The sequence below is a fragment of the Hyla sarda genome, chromosome 4 (genome assembly GCF_029499605.1).
Source record: "Hyla sarda isolate aHylSar1 chromosome 4, aHylSar1.hap1, whole genome shotgun sequence".
NCBI classification, from domain to species: Eukaryota; Metazoa; Chordata; class Amphibia; order Anura; family Hylidae; genus Hyla; species Hyla sarda.
This window is the reverse complement of record NC_079192.1, coordinates 1,789,569-1,811,311: the sequence shown is the minus strand read 5'-3', so window position 1 is coordinate 1,811,311 and position 21,743 is coordinate 1,789,569.

Below are 21,743 nucleotides of genomic sequence, written 5' to 3'. Positions count from 1 at the left end.
GCTGGAACAGCAAAAAACACATCATAATAGTAACACACTCAGCTCTGCTACAGCCACTGACACACTCAGCTCTGCTACATCCACTGACACACTCAGTTCTGCTACAATCCACTGATACACTCAGCTCTGCTACATCCACTACACACTCAGCTCTGCTACAACCACTGACACACTCAGCTCTGCTACATCCACTGATACACTCAGCTCTGCTACATCCACTAACACACTCAGCTCTGCTACATCACTGACACACTCAGCTCTGCTACATCCACTGATACACTCAGCTAGTGCTACATCCACTGATACACACTCAGCTCTGCTACATCCACTGATACACTCAGCTCTGCTATATCCACTGATACACACTCAGCTCTGCTGAGTGTGTCAGGGGATGTAGCAGAGCTGAGTGTGTCAGCAGATATAGCAGAGCTGAGTGTGTCAGTGGATGTAGCAGAGCTGAGTGTGTCAGCAGATGTAGCACACTCAGCTCTGCTATATCCACTTACACACTCAGCTCTGCTACATCCACTGACACACTCAGCTCAGCTCTATCCACTGACACCATCAGCTCTGCTACATCCACTGATACACTCAGCTCTGCTACATCCACTGACACACTCAGCTCTGTTACATTCACTAACACACTCAGCACTGCTACATCCACTGACACACTCAGCCCTGCTACATCCACTGACACCCTCAGCTCTGCTACATCCACCGACACACTCAGCTCTGCTACATCCCCTGATACACTCAGCTCTGCTACATCCCCTGATACAATCAGCTCCTTGCTACTTCCACCGACACACTCAGCTCTGCTACATCCACTGACAAACTCAGCTCTGCTATATCCACTGACACACTCAGTTCTGCTACATCTGTTGACACACTCAGCTCTACTACATCCACTGAAACTCAGCTCTGACTACACTCAGCTCTGCTCTGACATCCACTGACACAGCCTCAGCACTGCTACCACTCCACTGATACACACTCAGCTCTGCTACATCGCAGACAACTCAGCTCTGCTACATCCACTGACACACTCAGCTCTGCTACATCTGCTGACACACTCAGCTCTGCTACATTCACTGACACACTCAGCTCTGCTACATCCACTGACACACTCAGCTCTGCTACATCTGCTGACACACTCAGCGCTGCTACATCTGCTGACACACTCAGCCTGCTACATCTGCTGACACACTCAGCTCTACTACATCCACTGACACACTCAGCGCTGCTACATCACTGACACACTCAGCTCTGCTTCATCCACTGATACACTCAGCTCTGCTACATCCACTGACACACTCAGCTCTGCTATATCCACTGACACACTCAGCTCTGCTACATCTGCTGACACACTCAGCACTGCTACATCTGCTGACACACTCAGCTCTGCTACATCTGCTGACACACTCAGCTCTACTACATCCACTGACACACTCAGCGCTGCTACATCCACTGACACACTCAGCTCCTGCTACATCCACTGACACACTCAGCTCTGCTACATCCACTAATACACTCAGCTCTGCTACATCCACTGATACACACTCAGCTCTGCTACATCCACTGACACACTCAGCTCTGCTACATCCGCTGACACACTCATCTCTGCTACATCTGCTGACACATTCAGCTCTGCTACATCCACTGACACACTCAGTTCTGCTACATCCACTGACACACTCAGCTCTGCTACATCCACTGATACACTCAGCTCTGCTACATCCACTGACACACTCAGCTCTGCTACATCCACTGATACACTCAGCTCTGCTACATCCACTGATACACACTCAGCTCTGCTACATCCACTGACACACTCAGCTCTGCTAAATCCGCTGACACACTCAGCTCTGCTACATCTGCTGACACACTCAGCTCTGCTACATCCACTGACACACTCAGTCCTGCTACATCCACTGACACACTCAGCTCTGCTATATCCACTGATACACTCAGCTCTGCTACATCCACTGACACACTCAGCTCTGCTACATCCACTGACACACTCAGCTCTGCTACATCCACTGATACACACTCAGCTCTGCTATATCCACTGACACACTCAGCTCTGCTACATCCACTGACACACTCAGCTCTGCTACATGCCCGACACACTCAGCTCTGCTACATCCACTGACACACTCAGCTCTGCTACATCCACTGACACACACAGCTCTGCTACATCCACCGACACACACAGTCTGCTACATCCACTGACACACTCAGCTCTGCTACATCCTCCCACACACTCAGCTCTGCTATATCCACTGACTGACACACATTCAGCTCTGCTACATCCACTGATACATTCAGCTCTGCTACATCCACTGAAACACTCAGCTCTGCTACATCCACTGAAACACATTTAACTCTGCTACATCCTCCCACACACTCAGCTCTGCTATATCCACTGACTGACACACATTCAGCTCTGCTACATCCACTGAAACACTCAGCTCTGCAACATCGACTAAAACACTCAGCTCTGCTACATCCACCGACACACTCATGTCTGCTACATCCACTGACACTCAGCTCTGCTACATCCACTGACACATTCAGTCCTGCTACATCCACTGACACACTCAGCTCTGCTATATCCACTGATACACTCAGCTCTGCTACATCCACTTACACACTCAGCTCTGCAACATCCACTTGTACACTCAGCACTGCTACATCCACTGACACACTCAGCTCTGCTACATCCATTGATACACACTCAGCTCTGCTATATCCACTGACACACTCAGCTCTGCTACATCCACTGACACACTCAGCTCTGCTACATCCCCGACACACTCAGCACTGCTACATTCACTGATACATTCAGCTCTGCTACATCCACTGAAACACTCAGCTCTGCTACATCCACTGAAACACATTCAGCTCTGCTACATCCTCCCACACACTCAGCTCTGCTATATCCACTGACTGACACCCATTCAGCTCTGCTACATCCACTGAAACACTCAGCTCTGCAACATCCACTAAAACACATTCAGCTCTGCTACATCCACTGATACACTCAGCTCTGCTACATCCACCGACACACTCATGTCTGCTACATCCACTGACACTCAGCTCTGCTACATCCACTGACACACTCAGTTCTGCTACATCTGCTGACACACTCAGCTCTGCTACAACCACTAATACACACTCAGCTCTGCTACATCCACTGACACACTCAGCTCTGCTACATCCACTGACACACTAAGCTCTGCTACATCCACTGATACACTCAGCTCTGCTACATCCACTCATACACTCAGCTCTGCTACATATGATGACACTCTCAGCTCTGCTACATTCGCTGACACACTCAGCTCTGCTACATCCCCTGATACACTCAGCTCTGCTACATCCACTGATACACACTCAGCTCTGCTATATCCACTGACACACTCAGCTCTGCTACATCCACTAACACACTCAGCTCTGCTACATCCACTAACACACTCAGCTCTGCTACATCCACTGACACACTCAGCTCTGCTTATATTACTATTATATTATATCATTGATGTCATTATATTACTATTATATTATATCATTGATGTCATACAGGAGGCGGGGCTGTGATCACATGTCATTATATTACTATTATATTATATCAGTGATGTCATACAGGGGGCGGGGCTGTGATCACATGTCATTATATTATATCAGTGATGTCATACAGGGGGCGGGGCTGTTATCACATGTCTTTATATTACTATTATATTATATCAGTGATGTCATACAGGGGCGGGGCTATGATCACATGTCCTTATATTACTATTATATTATATCAGTGATGTCATACAGTGGGCGGGGCTGTGATCACATGTCTTTATATTACTATTATATTATATCAGTGATGTCATACAGGGGGCGGGGCTGTGATCACATGTCATTATATTACTATTATATTATATCACTGATGTCATACCGGGGGCGGGGCTGTGATCACATGTCATTATATTACTATTATATTATATCAGTGATATCATACAGGGGCGGAGCAGTGATCACATGTCATTATATTACTATTATATTATAAATATCAGTGATGTCATACAGGAGGCGGGGCTGTGATCACATGTCATTATATTACTATTATATTATATCAGTAATGTCCTACATGGGGCGGGGCTGTGATCACATATCATTATATTACCATTATATTAGTGATGTCATACAGGGGGCAGGGATGTGATCACATATCATTATATTACTATTATATTATATCAGTGATGTCATACAGGGGGCGTGGCTGTAATCACATGCCATTATATTACTATTATATCAGTGATGTCATACAGGGGGCGGAGCTGTGATCACATGTCATTATATTACTATTATATTATATCAGTGATATCATACAGGGGGCGGGGCTATGATCACATGTCATTGTATTATATCAGTGATGTCATACAGGGGGGCGGGGCTGTGATCACATGTCATTATATTACTATTATATTATATCAGTGATGTCATACAGGGGGCGGGGCTGTAATCACATGTCATTATATCACTATTATATCAGTGATGTCATACAGGGGGCGGGGCTGTGATCACATGTCCTTATATTACTATTATATTATATCAGTGATGTCATACAGGGGGCGGGGCTGTAATCACATGTCATTATATCACTATTATATCAGTGATGTCATACAGGGGGCGGGGCTGTGATCACATGTCATTATATTACTATTATATTATATCAGTGATGTCATACAGGGGTGGGGCTGTGTTCACATATCATTATATTACTATTATATTATATCAGTGATGTCATACAGGGGGCGGGGCTGTGATCACATGTCATTATTTTACTATTATATTATATCAGTGATGTCATACAGGGGGCGGGGCTGTGATCACATGTCATTATATTACTATTATATTATATCAGTGATGTCATACAGGAGGCGGGGCTGTGATCACGTCATTATATTACTATTATTTTATATCAGTGATGTCATACAGGGGGCGGGGCTGTGATCACATGTCCTTATATTACTATTATATTATATCAGTGATGTCACACAGGGGGCGGGGCTGTGATCACATGTCATTATATTACTATTATATTATATCAGTGATGTCATACAGGAGGCGGGGCAGTGATCACATGTCATTATATTACTATTATATTATATCAGTGATGTCATACAGGGGGCGGGGATTTGATCACATGTCATTATTTTACTATTATATTATATCAGTGATGTCATACAGGGGGCGGGGCTGTGATCACATGTCATTATATTACTATTATATTATATCAGTGATGTCATACAGGGGGCGGGGCTGTGATCACATGTCTTTATATTACTATTATATTATATCAGTGATGTCATACAGGAGGCGGGGCTGTGATCACATGTCATTATATTACTATTATATTATATCAGTGATGTCATACTGGGGGGGCTGTGATCACATGTCATTATATTACTATTATATTATATCACTGATGTCATACAGGGGGCGGGGCTGTGATCACATGTCATTATATTACTATTATATTATATCAGTGATGTCATACAGGGGCGGAGCAGTGATCACATGTCATTATATTACTATTATATTATTTCAGTGATGTCATACAGGGGGCGGGGCTGTGATCACATGTCATTATATTACTATTATATCAGTGATGTCATACAGCGGGGCTGTGATCACCTGTCATTATATTACTATTATATCAGTGATATCATACAGGAGGCGGGGCTGTGATCACATGTCATTATATTACTATTATATTATATCAGTGATGTCATACAGGGGGCGGGGCTGTGATCACATGTCATTATTTTACTATTATATTATATCAGTGATGTCATACAGGGGGCGGGGCTGTGATCACATGTCATTATATTACTATTATATTATATCAGTGATGTCATACAGGGGGCGGGGCTGTGATCACATGTCATTATATTACTATTATATTATATCAGTGATGTCCTACATGGGGCGGGGCTGTGATCACATATCATTATATTACTATTATATCAGTGATGTCATACAGGGGGCGGAGCTGTGATCACATGTGATTACATTACTATTATATCAGTGATGTCACACAGGAGGCGGGGCTGTGATCACATGTCATTATATTACTATTATATTATATCAGTGATATCATACATGGGCGGGGCTATGATCACATGTCATTGTATTATATCAGTGATGTCATACAGGGGGACGGGGCTGTGATCACATGTCATTATATTACTATTATATTATATCAGTGATGTCATACAGGGGGCGGGGCTGTAATCACATGTCATTATATCACTATTATATCAGTGATGTCATACAGGGGGCGGGGCTGTGATCACATGTCCTTATATTACTATTATATTATATCAGTGATGTCACACAGGGGGCGGGGTTGTGATCACATGTCATTATATTACTATTATATTATATCAGTGATGTCATACAGGGGGCGGGGCTGTGATCACATGTCATTATATTACTATTATATTATATCAGTGATATCATACAGGGGGCGGGGCTATGATCACATGTCATTGTATTATATCAGTGATGTCATACAGGGCGGCGGGGCTGTGATCACATGTCATTATATTACTATTATATTATATCAGTGATGTCATACAGGGGGCGGGGCTGTAATCACATGTCATTATATCACTATTATATCAGTGATGTCATACAGGGGGCGGGGCTGTGATCACATGTCCTTATATTACTATTATATTATATCAGTGATGTCACACAGGGGGCGGGGTTGTGATCACATGTCATTATATTACTATTATATTATATCAGTGATGTCACACAGGGGGCCTGTGATCACATGTCATTATATTACTATTATATTATATCAGTCATGTCATACAGGGGGTGGGGCTGTGTTCACATATCATTATATTACTATTATATTATATCAGTGATGTCATACAGGGGGCGGGGCTGTGATCACATGTCCTTATATTACTATTATATTATATCAGTGATGTCACACAGGGGGCGGGGCTGTGATCACATGTCATTATATTACTATTATATTATATTAGTGATGTCATACAGGGAGCGGGCAGTGATCACATGTCATTATATTACTATTATATTATATCACTGATGTCATACAGGAGGCGGGGCTGTGATCACATGTCATTATATTACTATTATATTATATCAGTGATGTCATACAGGAGGCGGGGCTGTGATCACATGTCATTATATTACTATTATATTATATCAGTGATGTCATACAGGGGGCGGGGCTGTGATCACATATCATTATTTTACTATTATATTATATCAGTGATGTCATACAGGGGGCGGGGCTGTGATCACATGTCATTATATTACTATTATATTATATCAGTGATGTCATACAGGAGGCGGGGCTGTGATCACATGTCATTATATTACTATTATATTATATCAGTGATGTCATACAGGAGGCGGGGCTGTGATCACATGTCATTATATTACTATTATATTATATCAGTGATGTCATACAGGAGGCGGGGCTGTGATCACATGTCATTATATTACTATTATATTATATCAGTGATGTCATACAGGGGGCGGGGCTGTGATCACATGTCATTATATTACTATTATATTATATCAGTGATGTCATACAGGAGGCGGGGCTGTGATCACGTCATTATATTACTATTATATTATATCAGTGATGTCATACACGAGGCGGGGCTGTGATCACATGTCATTATATTACTATTATATTATATCAGTGATGTCATACTGGGGGGGCTGTGATCACATGTCATTATATTACTATTATATTATATCAGTGATGTCATACAGGGGGCGGGGCTGTGATCACATGTCATTATATTACTATTATATTATATCAGTGATGTCCTACATGGGGCGGGGCTGTGATCACATATCATTATATTACTATTATATCAGTGATGTCATACAGGGGGCGGGGCTGTGATCACATGCCATTATATTACTATTATATCAGTGATGTCATACAGGGGGCGGAGCTGTGATCACATGTGATTACATTACTATTATATCAGCGATGTCATACAGGAGGCGCGGCTGTGATCACATGTCATTATATTACTATTATATTATATCAGTGATATCATACAGGGGGCGGGGCTATGATCACATGTCATTGTATTATATCAGTGATGTCATACAGGGGGGCGGGGCTGTGATCACATGTCATTATATTACTATTATATTATATCAGTGATGTCATACAGGGGGCGGAGCTGTAATCACGTCATTATATCACTATTATATCAGTGATGTCATACAGGGTGCGGGGCTGTGATCACATGTCCTTATATTACTATTATATTATATCAGTGATGTCACACAGGGGGCGGGGTTGTGATCACATGTCATTATATTACTATTATATTATATCAGTGATGTCACACAGGGGGCCTGTGATCACATGTCATTATATTACTATTATATTATATCAGTGATGTCATACAGGGGGCGGGGCTGTGTTCACATATCATTATATTACTATTATATTATATCAGTGATGTCATACAGGGGGCGGGGCTGTGATCACATGTCCTTATATTACTATTATATTATATCAGTGATGTCACACAGGGGGCGGGGCTGTGATCACATGTCATTATATTACTATTATATTAGTGATGTCATACAGGGGGCGGGGCTGTGATCACATGTCATTATATTACTATTATATTATATCAGTGATGTCATACAGGGGGCGGGGCTGTAATCACATGTCATTATATCACTATTATATCAGTGATGTCATACAGGGGGCGGGGCTGTGATCACATGTCATTATATTACTATTATATTAGTGATGTCATACAGGGGGCGGGGCTGTGATCACATGTCATTATATTACTATTATATTATATCAGTGATGTCATACAGGGGGCGGGGCTGTAATCACATGTCATTATATCACTATTATATCAGTGATGTCATACAGGGGGCGGGGCTGTGATCACATGTCCTTATATTACTATTATATTATATCAGTGATGTCACACAGGGGGCGGGGTTGTGATCACATGTCATTATATTACTATTATATTATATCAGTGATGTCACACAGGGGGCCTGTGATCACATGTCATTATATTACTATTATATTATATCAGTCATGTCATACAGGGGGTGGGGCTGTGTTCACATATCATTATATTACTATTATATTATATCAGTGATGTCATACAGGGGGCGGGGCTGTGATCACATGTCCTTATATTACTATTATATTATATCAGTGATGTCACACAGGGGGCGGGGCTGTGATCACATGTCATTATATTACTATTATATTATATTAGTGATGTCATACAGGGAGCGGGCAGTGATCACATGTCATTATATTACTATTATATTATATCACTGATGTCATACAGGAGGCGGGGCTGTGATCACATGTCATTATATTACTATTATATTATATCAGTGATGTCATACAGGAGGCGGGGCTGTGATCACATGTCATTATATTACTATTATATTATATCAGTGATGTCATACAGGGGGCGGGGCTGTGATCACATATCATTATTTTACTATTATATTATATCAGTGATGTCATACAGGGGGCGGGGCTGTGATCACATGTCATTATATTACTATTATATTATATCAGTGATGTCATACAGGAGGCGGGGCTGTGATCACATGTCATTATATTACTATTATATTATATCAGTGATGTCATACAGGAGGCGGGGCTGTGATCACATGTCATTATATTACTATTATATTATATCAGTGATGTCATACAGGAGGCGGGGCTGTGATCACATGTCATTATATTACTATTATATTATATCAGTGATGTCATACAGGGGGCGGGGCTGTGATCACATGTCATTATATTACTATTATATTATATCAGTGATGTCATACAGGAGGCGGGGCTGTGATCACGTCATTATATTACTATTATATTATATCAGTGATGTCATACACGAGGCGGGGCTGTGATCACATGTCATTATATTACTATTATATTATATCAGTGATGTCATACTGGGGGGGCTGTGATCACATGTCATTATATTACTATTATATTATATCAGTGATGTCATACAGGGGGCGGGGCTGTGATCACATGTCATTATATTACTATTATATTATATCAGTGATGTCCTACATGGGGCGGGGCTGTGATCACATATCATTATATTACTATTATATCAGTGATGTCATACAGGGGGCGGGGCTGTGATCACATGCCATTATATTACTATTATATCAGTGATGTCATACAGGGGGCGGAGCTGTGATCACATGTGATTACATTACTATTATATCAGCGATGTCATACAGGAGGCGCGGCTGTGATCACATGTCATTATATTACTATTATATTATATCAGTGATATCATACAGGGGGCGGGGCTATGATCACATGTCATTGTATTATATCAGTGATGTCATACAGGGGGGCGGGGCTGTGATCACATGTCATTATATTACTATTATATTATATCAGTGATGTCATACAGGGGGCGGAGCTGTAATCACGTCATTATATCACTATTATATCAGTGATGTCATACAGGGTGCGGGGCTGTGATCACATGTCCTTATATTACTATTATATTATATCAGTGATGTCACACAGGGGGCGGGGTTGTGATCACATGTCATTATATTACTATTATATTATATCAGTGATGTCACACAGGGGGCCTGTGATCACATGTCATTATATTACTATTATATTATATCAGTGATGTCATACAGGGGGCGGGGCTGTGTTCACATATCATTATATTACTATTATATTATATCAGTGATGTCATACAGGGGGCGGGGCTGTGATCACATGTCCTTATATTACTATTATATTATATCAGTGATGTCACACAGGGGGCGGGGCTGTGATCACATGTCATTATATTACTATTATATTAGTGATGTCATACAGGGGGCGGGGCTGTGATCACATGTCATTATATTACTATTATATTATATCAGTGATGTCATACAGGGGGCGGGGCTGTAATCACATGTCATTATATCACTATTATATCAGTGATGTCATACAGGGGGCGGGGCTGTGATCACATGTCATTATATTACTATTATATTAGTGATGTCATACAGGGGGCGGGGCTGTGATCACATGTCATTATATTACTATTATATTATATCAGTGATGTCACACAGGGGCGGGGCTGTGATCACATGTCATTATATTACTATTATATTATATCAGTGATGTCACACAGGGGGGCTGTGATTACATGTCATTATATTACTATTATATTATATCAGTGATGTCACACAGGGGCGGGGCTGTGATCACATGTTATTAAATTTCTATTATATTATATTAGTGATGTCATACAGGGGGTGGGGCTGTGATCCCATGTCATTATATTATATCAGTGATGTCATACCCTCATTCAGCTAAACAACCCCTCATTCATACATGGCCGTTAATAGAGGGTCACATGACTGTCTCCTGTTTATTGCTATAATATTGTACAGCTGTACACACGCCTCGGGCTGTGTTCACATCACAAATACCCGCAGACATTCTCTACAGGATGAAGGGCACATTGTTGTCTTTTTTTTTCAGGCCTCAGATCAATTCAGGTCAAGAGACGGCAGACACAATGCTGCAGAGAGGATGCAAACAGAGACAGAGCAGAGACAGAGACTGAGCAGAGACACAGACAGAGCAGAGACACAGACAGAGAAGACAGAGCAGAGACACAGACAGAGAAGACAGAGCAGAGACACAGACCAAGCAGAGACCGAGCAGAGACCGAACAGACACAGAGCAGAGACACAGACAGAGCAGAGACACAGACAGAGAAGACAGAGCAGAGACACAGAGAGAGACAGAGACTGAGCGGAGACTGAGCAGAGACAGAGACAAAGCAGAGACCCAGACAGAGCAGAGACACAGAGAGAGAAGACAAAGCAGAGACACAGACCGAGCAGAGACCGAGCAGACACCAAGCAGAGACCGAGCAGAGACCGAGACACAGACCGAACAGAGACAGAGCAGAGACAGAGCTGAGACACAGACCGAGCAGAGACCAAGCAGAGACAGAGGAGAGACACAGACAGAGCAGAGACACAGACAGAGCAGAGACACAGACAGAGAAGACAGAGCAGAGACACAGACCAAGCAGAGACCGAGCAGAGACCGAACAGACACAAAGCAGAGACACAGACAGAGCATAGACACAGACAGAGAAGACAGAGCAGAGACACAGAGAGAGACAGAGACTGAGCAGAGACTGAGCAGAGACAGAGACAAAGCAGAGACCCAGACAGAGCAGAGACACAGAGAGAGAAGACAGAGCAGAGACACAGACCGAGCAGAGACCGAGCAGACACCAAGCAGAGACCGAGCAGAGACCGAGCAGAGACCGAGCAGAGACCGAGACACAGACCGAACAGAGACAGAGCAGAGATAGAGCTGAGACACAGACCGAGCAGAGACCAAGCAGAGACAGAGGAGAGACACAGACAGAGCAGAGACAGAGACTGAGCAGAGACAAAGCAGAGACAAAGACAGAGCAGAGACAAAGACAGAAGACCGAGCAGAGACACATATAGAGCAGAGACCGAGCAGAGACAGAGCAGAGACAGAGACACAGACAGAGACACAGACAGAGCAGAGACCGAGCAGAGACAGAGCAGAGACAAAGACAGAGCAGAGACCGAGCAGAGATAGAGCAGAGACACAGACAGAGCAGAGACAAAGCAGAGACACAGACCAAGCAGAGACCGAGCAGAGACCGAACAGACACAGAGCAGAGACACAGACAGAGCATAGACACAGACAGAGAAGACAGAGCAGAGACACAGAGAGAGACAAAGACAGAGCAGAGACCGAGCAGAGATAGAGCAGAAACACAGACAGAGCAGAGACAGAGCAGAGACAGGGACTGAGCAGAGACACATGACTGTCCACATCCCCTCCTGTTTATTGCTATAATATTGTACAGCTGTACACACGCCTCGGGCTGTGTTCACATCACAAATACCCCGCAGACATTCTCTACAGGATGAAGGGCACATTGTTGTCTTTTTTTTTCAGGTCACAGATTAATTCAGGTCAATAGACGGCAGACACAATGCTGCAGAGAGGATGCAAACAGAGACAGAGCAGAGACAGAGCAGAGACAGAGCAGAGACACAGACAGAGACACAGACAGAACAGAGACACAACAGAGACACAGACTGAGCAGAGACACAGACAATGCAGAGAAACAGAGTGAGCAGAGACAGGACGGAGACAGAGCAGAGACACAGAGAGCAGAGACACAGAATGAGCAGAGACAGGACGGAGACAGAGCTGAGACAGAGCAGATACACAGACAGAGCAGAGACACAGACAGAGCAGAGACAGAGACAATGCAGAGAAACAGACAGACTGAGCAGAGACAGACTGAGCAGAGACAAAACAGAGACACAGACAGAGCAGAAACAGAGACAGAGAAGAGACAGAGCAGAGACACAGACAGAGCAGAGACAGAGACAATGCAGAGAAACAGACTGAGCAGAGACAGGACGGAGACAGAGCAGAGACACCGACAGATCAGAGACACAGACAGAGCAGAGACACAGACAGAGACAACAGAAACAGAGCAGAGACACAGACAGAGCAGAAGCAGAGCAGAGACACAGACATAGCAGAGACAGAGACTGAGCAGAGACAGAGACTGAGCAGAGAATGAGACTGAACAGAGGCACAGACAGAACAGAGACAGAACAGAGACAGAACAGAGACAAAACAGAGACAGAACAGAGACAAAACAGAGACAGAACAGAGACAGGACAGAGACAGAACAGAGACCGAACAGAGACCGAACAGAGACAGAACAGAGACAGAACAGAGACAGAACAGAGACACAGACAGAGCAGAGACACAGACAGAGCAGAGACACAGACTGAGCAGATACACAGACAATGCAGAGAAACAGACTGAGCAGAGACAGGACTGAGACAGAGCAGAGACACAGACAGAGCAGGGACACAGAATGAGCAGAGACAGGACGGAGACAGAGCAGAGACAGAGCAGATACACAGACAGAGCAGAGACACAGACAGAGCAGAGACAGAGACAATGCAGAGAAACAGACAGACTGAGCAGAGACAGACTGAGCAAAGACAAAACAGAGACACAGACAGAGCTGAAACAGAGACAGAGCAGAGACAGAGCAGAGACACAGACAGAGCAGAGACAAAGACAGGATGGAGACAGAGCAGAAACTGGGCAGAGACAGAGCAGAAACGCAGACAGAGCAGAGACAGAGACTGAGCAGAGACATAGCAAATACACGGACATAGCAGAGATAGAGCAGAGACAGAGCAGATACACAGAGCAGAGACAGAGCAGAGACAGACTAAGCAGAAACACAGACAGAGCAGAGACAGAGCAGACACAATGCTGAATGTCGGCAGAGAGGATGCAAACAGAGCAGAGACAGAGCGAAGAGAGAACAGAGACAAAAAAAAGGACAGACAGAGCAGAGACAGATTAAAGACCAAGCAGAGACACAGACAGAGCAGAGACAGAGCAAACACAATACTGAATGTCGGCAGGGAGGATGCAAACTGAGCAGAGACAGAGCGAAGAGAGAACAAAGACAACAAACAAAAAAGGACAGACGGAGCAGAGACAGATTAAAGACCAAGCAGAGACACAGACAGAGCAGAGACAAAATGAAGACAAAGGACATACAGTCTAAAATGAAGAATGCGTTCCATATTGCAATTTAAACCGGGGGCATAAAAATCAGGAAGATATGTTAAACCGCTCCCCCTGATAAGTTGTGTCGCCCCAAAAACAACAATGGTCTTCAGTGTAAGTAAAGTAGAGAAGTCCTCTGCCCTCCGGCTAGATAATGTACAAGGAGAGAGATGGCTTCAAGGTGCACTGACCTAGCTGAGCCGCCCTTCATGTTGATGCCATCTCTATCCAAAGGACATACAGAGCAGAGACAGAGCAGAGACAGAGCAAAAGACAGACAGAGCAGAGACAGAGCAGAGACAGAGCAAAAGAGAGACAGAGCAGAGACAGAGCAAAAGAGACAGAGCAGAGACAGAGCAAAAGACAGACAGAGCAGAGACAGAGCAAAAGAAAGACAGAGCAGAGACGGAGCAGAGACAGAGCAAAAGAGAGACAGAGCAGAGACAGAGCAGAGACAGAGCAAAAGAGAGACAGAGCAGAGACAGAGCAAAAGAGACAGAGCAGACACAGAGCAAAAGACAGACAGAGCAGAGACAGAGCAAAAGACAGACAGAGCAGAGACAGAGCAAAAGACAGACAGAGCAGAGACCGAGCAAAAGAGAGACAGAGCAGAGACAGAGCAAAAGAGATAGAGCAGAGACAGAGCAAAAGACAGACAGAGCAGAGACAGAGCAGAGACAGAGCAAAAGACAGACAGAGCAGAGATAGAGCAAAAGAGAGACAGAGCAGAGACAGAGCAAAAGAGACAGAGCAGAGACAGAGCAAAAGAGAGACAGTGCAGAGACAGAGCAAAAGACAGACAGAGCAGAGACAGAGCAAAAGAGAGACAGAGCAGAGACAGAGCAGAGACAGAGCAAAAGAGAGACAGAGCAGAGACAGAGCAAAAGAGACAGAGCAGACACAGAGCAAAAGACAGACAGAGCAGAGACAGAGCAAAAGAGAGACAGAGCAGAGACAGAGCAAAAGACAGACAGAGCAGAGACAGAGCAGAGACAGAGCAAAAGACAGACAGAGCAGAGACAGAGCAGAGACAGAGCAAAAGAGAGACAGAGCAGAGACAGAGCAAAAGAGACAGAGCAGAGACAGAGCAAAAGACAGACAGAGCAGAGACAGAGCAAAAGACAGACAGAGCAGAGACAGAGCAAAAGACAGACAGAGCAGAGACGGAGCAGAGACAGAGCAAAAGACAGACAGAGCAGAGACAGAGCAAAAGAGAGACAGAGCAGAGACAGAGCAAAAGAGACAGAGCAGACACAGAGCAAAAGACAGACAGAGCAGAGACAGAGCAGAGACAGAGCAAAAGAGAGACAGAGCAGAGACAGAGCAAAAGACAGACAGAGCAGAGACAGAGCAAAAGAGAGACAGAGCAGAGACAGAGCAAAAGAGACAGAGCAGAGACAGAGCAAAAGAGAGACAGAGCAGAGACAGAGCAAAAGAGAGACAGAGCAGGGAAAGAGCAAAAGAGAGACAGAGCAGAGATAGAGAAAAAGAGAGACAGAGCAGAGAAAGAGCAAAAGACAGACAGAGCAGAGACAGAGCAAAAGAGACACAGAGCAAAAACAGAGAAAAAGAGAGACAGAGCAGGGAAAGAGCAAAAGAGAGACAGAGCAGAGACAGAGAAAAAGAGAGACAGAGCAGAGAAAGAGCAAAAGACAGACAGAGCAGAGACAGAGCAAAAGACAGACAGAGCAGAGACAGAGCAAAAGAGAGACAGAGCAGAGACAGAGAAAAAGAGAAACAGAGCAGAGACAGAGAAAAATGAGAGAGAGCAGAGACAGAGCACAAGAGACAGAGCAGAGACAGAGCAAAAGAGACAGAGCAGAGACAGAGCAAAAGACAGACAGAGCAGAGACAGAGCAAAAGAGAGACAGAGCAGAGACAGAGCAAAAGAGAGACAGAGCAGAGACAGAGCAAAAGAGAGACAGAGCAGAGACAGAGCAAAAGAGAGACAGAGCAGACACAGAACTTTCATATAGAAAAATATGGGGGGCTCAACCATAGATGTGAGCGAATTGAACCCCAATTCATTACAAATTTCATGAAATATTCGATTCGCAATAAATGCGAATATCGCCGCAATCTATTGTGCAAATCACTTCATTAAACTCCATTACTTCGGTCCAGGCTGGAAGATCCACATGTCCTCATTTCATGGGGCAGGGGATGCTGGGAAGGCGGAAGGGAAGTAGACGGGATGACCCTGAATCACATGTGGGATGCAGCCTATCAGCAGCCAGTCACCCCTGTGATGTCACAGCCCTATATAATCGGTAGCCATATTGTGGCCAGTCACATCATTCATTACACTGCAGAGAGATAGGACGGACAGCCTGTGTGTGTGTTACACAGAAAAGCTCATTCCAGCAGCGTTTCACCTCCTAGTCACATCAGAGTTCTCGTGGACGGAGGGTATTGTTTTTTTCACTGAAAAGGATTTTTACTGCAGCAGCAGCCATTACCCTCCCAGTTACTTTCTTCAGCATAGTATTACAGAGAGGGGCAGAGAGCTGTGTGTTGTCTGATACATTTCAACAAGCTGCCTCAACTTCATAAACCTTAGCAGAGGAAGCAGGAAGAATTTTTCTGCGCAATTCTGTGTCTTTGTTCCACAACAAATCATCTGCTGGTTATACTAGTCTGTGGATGGTTTAATACCCAGCAGTCCATTCCTAATAGTCTGTGACAGAGTGCAATTTTGTGTTTAGTACACAGCTTTTTTGTGATGCAGCACTGTTGTGTACTGCTGGTGTTGTGCAAAAATACTTTTTTTTTAAGCATATTGTACCACATTTTTCTGCCCTCATCGGTGCATACCGCATACGTACATCTAAATAGTGTACCATTTTGTACCTGTTAATCTGTCAAGGGCCTATGTAATGCTGAGCGCTCTGTCCTCTGCTCCTGGACCGGAGCGCTCACTGCGTTTGTCCCCACGGAGTGCCCCGGTCAGACTCTCTGACCGGGGTCACTCCGCTTCTGTCACCAGCATTCCATCCTTACTTACCGGCACCAGCTCCGGCTCTCTCCTCGGCTCCCCTGTCATGTGGTACCTGCACGCGCCGGCTGTGTAAAATTTAAAGGGCCAGTGCACCATTGATTGGTGCCTGGCCCAATCCAATGTCCTCTGCTCCTATTAATGTACCCTGCCCCTTCCTGCCCTTGCCAGATATTTGTGTTGCCTTAGTGCCCAAGAGAAAGCGTTCTTTGTGTATTCCTTGCCTGTTGCTGAACCTGTTGCTAACTACTACCGCCTCCGAACCTATGCTGCCTGCCCTGACCTTTTTCTACGTCTGACTATGCCTCTGCCTGTCCCTTCTGTGCTTCGCCTGCCTCAGCAATCAGTGAGGTTGAGCCGCTACAGGAGGACACGACTTGGTAGTTACCGCCACAGCAAGACCATCCCGCTTTGCGGCGGGTTCTGGTGAATACCAGTAACTACTTAGAACCGATCCTCCGGTACGGTCCACGCCAATCCCTTGCTGACACAGAGGATCCACTACCAGTACCGCTTCCTGCTACCAGTTCGGATCCTTACAGTAAGATCCGGCCATGGATCCCGCAACGTGCCCCTGCCTAGTGTTGCCGACCTTTCTACAGTGGTGGCCCAGCAGTCGCAGCAGATCGCCCAGCAAGGTCAACAGTTGGCACAGTTGACCGCCATGCTGCAGCAACTTCTTCCAGCGCAGCAGCAGCCGCCACCTCTACCTGCACCAGCTTCACCACTGCAGCCTGTGGCCGCCGCCACCTCTAGAGTCCGTTTGTCCATGCCGGCCAAGTATGACGGGGATCCCAAGTTGTGCTGCGGATTCCTGTCCAATGCTATCTTCATCTTGAAATGTTGGCTGACCAGTTCCCCTCGGAGCGAGCCAAGGTGGCATTTGTCATTAGCCTGCTTTCTGCGAAGGCCCTGGCCTGGGCTACACCACTTTGGGACCGCAACGATCCAGTCACTGCAAGTGTCCAGAGTTTCTTCCAGGAATTCCGGAGTGTCTTTGAGGAGCCAGCTCGGGTTTCCTCAGCAGAGACTGCATTATTGAATTTGTCCCAGGGGAGTTCTTCTGTGGGAGACTATGCTATTCGTTTCCGTACCCTTGCTTCGGAACTCTCCTGGAATAACGAGGCGCTCTGTGTTACTTTTAAGAAAGGCTTGTCCAGCGCCATAAAGGATGTTCTGGCCGCACGAGAAGTGCCCTCCAACCTGAGTGACCTCATTCATTTGGCCACCAGGATTGACCTGCATTTTGCTGAGAGATCAGAGGAACTGTTACAGGAAAAGGGAAGTGCTCGTCCCAGACGCTTTCCTTGTCTTGCTCCTATCTTCCAGCATCCACCGCAACCCTCTTCCTGCCGAGGAAGCCATGCAGGTGGATCGGTCTCGCCTGACCACTCAAGAAAGGAACCGCCGTAGAGACTATAACCTCTGTATGTACTGTGCTAGTACTGAGCACTTTCTAAAGGACTGTCCTCTTCGTCCACCGCGTGTCACGATGCCGGCTGGCAGGAGGTGGATCCTCTGTGCCAGAGAGGGATTGGCGTGGACCGTGCTAGTGGACCGGTTCTAAGTTACTACTGGTGTTCACCAGAGCCCGCCGCAAAGCGGGATGGTCTTGCTGCGGCGGTAGTAACCAGGTCGTATCCACTAGCAACGGCTCAACCTCTCTGACTGCTGAAGATAGGCGCGGTACAAGGGAGTAGACAAGAGCAAGGTCGGACGTAGCAGAAGGTCAGGGCAGGCAGCAAGGATCGTAGTCAGGGGCAACGGCAGGAGGTCTGGAACACAGGCTAGGAACACACAAGGGAACGCTTTCACTAGGCACAAGGGCAACAAGATCCGGCGAGGGAGTGCAGGGGAAGTGAGGTATACATAGGGAGTCCACAGGTGAACACACTAATTGGAACCACTGCGCCAATCAGTGGCGCAGTGGCCCTTTAAATCGCAGAGACCCGGCGCGCGCGCGCCCTAGGGAGCGGGGCCGCGCGCGCCGGGACAGGACCGACGGAGAGCGAGTCAGGTACGGAAGCCGGGGTGCGCATCGCGAGCGGGCGCCACCCGCATCGCAAATCGCATCCCGGCTGGAGGCGGTATCGCAGCGCACCCGGTCAGTGGATCTGACCGGGGCGCTGCCGTAGCGAGGATGTTGCGAGCGCTCCGGGGAGGAGCGGGGACCCGGAGCGCTCGGCGTAACAGTACCCCCCCCCTTGGGTCTCCCCCTCTTCTTGGAGCCTGGGAACCTGAGGACCAGACTTTTATCTAGGATATTGTCCTCAGGTTCCCAGGATCTCTCTTCAGGACCACAGCCCTCCCAGTCAACCAAAAAAAAGGTTTTTCCTCTGACCTTTTTGGAGGCCAGTATCTCCTTTACGGGAAAGATGTCCGAAGAACCGGAGACAGGAGTGGGAGAAATAAGTTTAGGAGAGAAACGGTTGATGATGAGTGGTTTAAGAAGAGAGACATGAAAGGCATTAGGAATACGAAGAGAAGGAGGAAGAAGAAGTTTGTAAGAGACAGGATTAATTTGGCACAAGATTTTGAAAGGACCAAGATAGCGTGGTCCCAATTTGTAGCTGGGCATATTTAGCGGAGAGCCATACCTTGTCTCCGGGAGAAAAAATGGGGGGAGCTCTTCTTTTCTTATCGGCAAACTTTTTCATGCGCGATGAAGCCTGTAAGAGAGAATTTTGGGTCTCTTTCCATATGGTGGAAAGATCACGAGTTATTTCATCCACAGCGGGCAAACCAGAGGGCAAGGGAGTAGGGAGGGGGGGAAGAGGGTGACGGCCGTACACCACGAAAAATGGGGATTTGGAAGAAGATTCAGAGACTCTGAAGTTGTACGAGAATTCGGCCCATGGTAGAAGATCTGCCCAGTCATCCTGGCGGGAGGAAACAAAATGCCGTAAATAATCACCCAGGACCTGGTTAATTCTTTCTACTTGCCCATTGGATTGAGGATGATAAGCAGAAGAAAAGTTTAATTTAATCTTGAGTTGTTTACAGAGAGCCCTCCAGAATTTTGACACGAATTGGACGCCTCTATCCGAGACGATCTGCGTGGGCAACCCGTGAAGACGAAAAATGTGTACAAAAAATTGTTTTGCCAACTGAGGCGCTGAAGGAAGACCAGGAAGAGGAATAAAATGTGCCATCTTGGAAAATCGATCAACGACCACCCAAACAACAGTGTTGCCACGGGATGGGGGTAAGTCTGTAATAAAGTCCATACCAATCAGAGACCAAGGCTGTTCGGGGACAGGCAGAGGATGAAGGAGACCAGCAGGCTTCTGGCGAGGAGTCTTATCCCGGGCACAGACAGTGCAGGCCCGCACAAAATCAACAACATCCGTCTCCAGAGTCGGCCACCAATAGAAACGAGAGATGAGTTGCAAGGATTTCTTGATGCCCGCATGGCCTGCGAGATGGGAGGAGTGACCCCATTTGAGGATTCCGAGGCGTTGGCGTGGAGAGACGAAGGTCTTCCCTGGAGGAGTTTGCCTGATGGAGGCTGGAGAAGTGGAGATCAGGCAGTCAGGAGGAATGATGTGTTGCGGAGAGAGCTCTACTTCCGAGGCATCCGAGGAACGAGAGAGAGCATCGGCCCTAATGTTCTTGTCGGCAGGGCGAAAGTGAATTTCAAAATTAAACCGGGCAAAGAACAGAGACCACCTGGCCTGGCGAGGATTCAGCCGTTGGGCAGACTGGAGATAGGAGAGATTCTTGTGATCGGTGTAAATAATAACTGGAAATTTTGATCCCTCCAGCAGATGCCTCCATTCCTCAAGTGCTAATTTAATGGCCAGTAGCTCTCGATCCCCGATGGAGTAGTTCCTCTCCGCCGGAGAGAAGGTCCTAGAAAAAAAACCACAAGTAACAGCATGCCCGGAAGAATTTTTTTGTAGAAGAACCGCTTCAGCTCCCACTGAGGAGGCATCAACCTCCAATAGGAAGGGTTTAGATGGGTCAGGTCTGGAGAGCACGGGGGCAGAAGAAAAGGCAGACTTGAGCCGTTTAAAGGCGTCTTCCGCTTGA